Raw genomic sequence first — 3520 nt, forward strand, 5'->3', positions numbered from 1 at the left:
CATAGTTGAGCGTGATCAAATTTTGGCGTTGTTGCCAGGGACATTAACGATGTTATCAATTACAATTGAAAGAAGTACAAAAATTCTTAGTGTAGTCAGCTTTCTCTATACCCAATCTTTACATTGAAATTTTAACGTTTGTTGACTTGGTTGTACAGGTGCATGCCTAGAAACTCATTGAGAACTGGTGAAGTATTTGAAGCATTATCAGATCCCGAGAAAGTTTTCAAGGCCTTGAATTGGGCCAACCGGAAAAGCAAACATCAACAAACAACTGAACAAATTTAACCAGATATGGGGGATAACGTGGTAGACCCAACAACGCCAATAGCACATGTAGCACCTCTTGTGCCAGAGGCTGCTCTCTATGACTGGGCACAACTCATAGATGAAAATCTGGCCACAGCGATTGTAGTCTGGCCACAGCGATTTTAGTCCCGCAGATACAGGCTAAATCATTCCAAATCACGAACAACAACACAAGTCAAAGATCCTCAACAGCACTTGAAGAATTTCCTGTCAATCTGCAAAACCCAAAGGCAACCCAACGTAACTCCGGAAGCAATCCAACTGTTATTTTTTCCATTCTCAGTGATAGGAGCTGCCCAGACCTGACTAAACTCACTCTCCATTAATTCCATAACAACTTGGGAGGAATTAGTCAAGCAATTCCATAACAAGTTCCACCCACCCAACAAAACTGCTCAACAAATTGATGAAATTTTAAGTTTTAAACAGAGACCAATGGAGACACTGCATGAAACATGGGAACGCTTCAAAGGGATGTTGGTTATATGTCTGCACCATGGTATTCAGATCTGATGTTGGGGCAACAGTTTTACATGGGATTGTCAGACAGTGTGAAGAACATAGTTGATGATTCAGTTGGTGGAGCATTTTTGAGCAAAACATGGAGAGAAGGCCAGAGTCTGCTTGACAAGATGGCACAGAATTCGGGATGGATAACCAGGAATGCACCTATCACTCCAGTGGTTCACTTAGTGGCCTTAGATCCATCCAACTCTATGGCTGAAAATATGGCCACCTTATTGACACAGATGAGTATACTCACCAAAAAGGTGGACGAGTCAGGGCAGAAGTAGCAGGTACACATCGTAGATACTACCAATGGGGACTTGTGCACATCTTGCATTAGTTAGCCAATTGGTAACCAGTGGAATGCAAAACATGATCATCATCATTACTCTGAAGACATGAACTATGTGTCTAATTATGGAGGCCAGAGATAGGGTGGTCAGAATTGGGGCCAGCAGAATCAGCCGTACAGGCCAGTCCAGCCACAGTTCAACAATGGGAACATGGGAGGTATGAGACCTCCCAACAATATGGCACCTTACCCAAGGCCACAGGGATATAATAATCAGAATCAGTAGCAGGGGTATCACCCTCCTCAGCAGCAGCATGGTGGAAGGCAGGAAGATGGGTTTGCTAGATTTGAGGCAATGATGCAGCAGGTTATTGGGTCTAATGCAAAAATTAGTAAGAGAGTAGATTCACATGATTCAGCTATCAAGAATATTAAAGTGCAGATGGGACAAATTTTGATGTCTCTGAACAATCGTCCTCATGGGACATTACCTGCAGACACCCAGATAAATCCAAAAGATCAAGGACCAAAGCAGCTGATGGCAGTGAGTCTACGTAATGGTAGAGATTTGGATGTAGAGAAAGAGAGGGCTCGAGAAACCAGACAGGCTGAGACACTCATACCAGTGCCCATTGAGCTGGATGAGTCAACAAAATTGACAGAGATGATAGTCCAGCCTGCCCGGAAAGAAAATAACATTCAGATTGAGACTGAGAAAGAAGCCGAGACAACCCAGGAACCAGTAGTTGAGGTGGAAACTTATAAAGATCAATCCCAAATCATTGGGAATAAGAAACCTCCTGCACCATTCCCTCAGAGACTGGCTAAGTACCAAAAAGAGGAGCAATACAAGAAATTCTTGGAGATACTGAAACAAATCTAGGTAAATATTCCATTGATTGATGCTTTGAAAGAGATGCCTGGGTATGCAAAAATGATGAAGGACTTGATGTCCCGAAAATTTGATTTCCAAGACTTGGCCACAGTTACTCTTACTCAGACCTGTAGTGCAGTGGTGACTACACCAATTGCGAAAAAGTTGTCTGGCGCAGGGAGCTTTATAATTCATGCACTATTGGTAATTTTGCTTTTTCTAAGGCACTTTGTGATCTAGGGGCTAGCATTAATATTATGCCCCTAGTGATTTATAAGAGGCTAGGGATTGGAAGAGCTTGACCCATCTCTATGTTGTTGCGACTGGCGGATAGGACTGTAAAAAGACCCTCTGCTATCCTGGATGATGTGTTGATTCAGGTACGGAAATTTGTGTTCCCTGCAGATTTTATGATCTTAGACTGCAAGGTGGATGAAGAAATTCCCATAATTTTGGGAAGGTCGTTCTTAGCCACTGGGAGAGCTCTCATTGATTGTGAGACTGGGGAGCTTAAGATGAGATTGAACAACGAAGAGATAACATTCAATGTGCAGAAATCTATAAGGCGACCAAGTGAATTCACCAATTGCTCTCTTATTGATGTCATGGATGTAATCGTAGAAACTGATGATGAAATGTTGACTATTGAGTATCCTCTTGCTGCATGTCTGATGAATTTAGATGAGGTGAATGGAGAAGAACTGGAAGAATGGGTGTTGGCACTAGAGGGCAGAGGGTTCTGGGATAGAACTCTTGAATTTGAGCCCTTGCACTTGGAAAATAAAGAAACTCCTTCGGCCAAGCCATCCATCGAAGAACCACCAAAGCTGGAGTTAAAGCCACTGCCTGCCCATCTCAGGTATGAGTTCCTTGGACCTGACTCCACATTACATGTTATTATCTCATCTAGTTTGTTAGATGCATAGGCACAACAACTCTTGCAGGTACTCAAAGAGTGTAAGACTGCCATTGGGTGGACCATGGCAGACATAAAGGGGATCAGCCCCACCTATTGTATGCATAAAATTTTGCTGGAAGAGGGACACAAACCTTCTAGGGAACACCAAAGAAGGCTGAACCCCAACATAAAGGAAGTGGTGAAGAAAGAAGTGATAAAGTGGTTAGATGCGGGAATCATTTTCCCAATCTCTAATAGCAGCTGGGTTAGCCCAATTCAATGTGTACCTAAAAAGGGTGGCATGATGGTAGTTAAAAATTATAACAATGAACTGATCTCTACGAGAACCATCACGGGCTGGAGAATTTGCATGGATTACAAAAAGTTAAATCTAGCCACCCGGAAATACCACTTCCCACTTCCCTTCATTGATCAGATGCTGGATAGATTGGCAGGGAGGTCACATTTCTATTTTTTGGATGGGTACTTAGGGTACAATCAGATCTCCATTGCACCAGAGGACAGAGAGAAGACCTCATTCACTTGCCCGTATGGCATTTATGCCTTTCGGAGGATGCCCTTTGGCATATGCAATGCACCCGCCACATTCCAAAAGTGCATGATGGCCATATTCATTGAC

The 3520-nt window shown here is 43.0% G+C and overlaps 1 non-coding gene across 1 annotated transcript; it reads right to left on the minus strand.

The window, feature by feature from the left end:
• Positions 1 to 705: 705 nt before the first annotated feature.
• LOC142181373 (small nucleolar RNA R71) lies at positions 706 to 812 on the minus strand. Its single transcript, XR_012710041.1, has one exon. It is a non-coding gene; the product is annotated as a small nucleolar RNA R71 (small nucleolar RNA).
• Between the last annotated feature and the right edge of the window lie 2708 nt (positions 813 to 3520).

This window comes from Nicotiana tabacum, chromosome 5, assembly GCF_000715075.1.
Source record: "Nicotiana tabacum cultivar K326 chromosome 5, ASM71507v2, whole genome shotgun sequence".
Taxonomy (NCBI): domain Eukaryota; kingdom Viridiplantae; phylum Streptophyta; class Magnoliopsida; order Solanales; family Solanaceae; genus Nicotiana; species Nicotiana tabacum.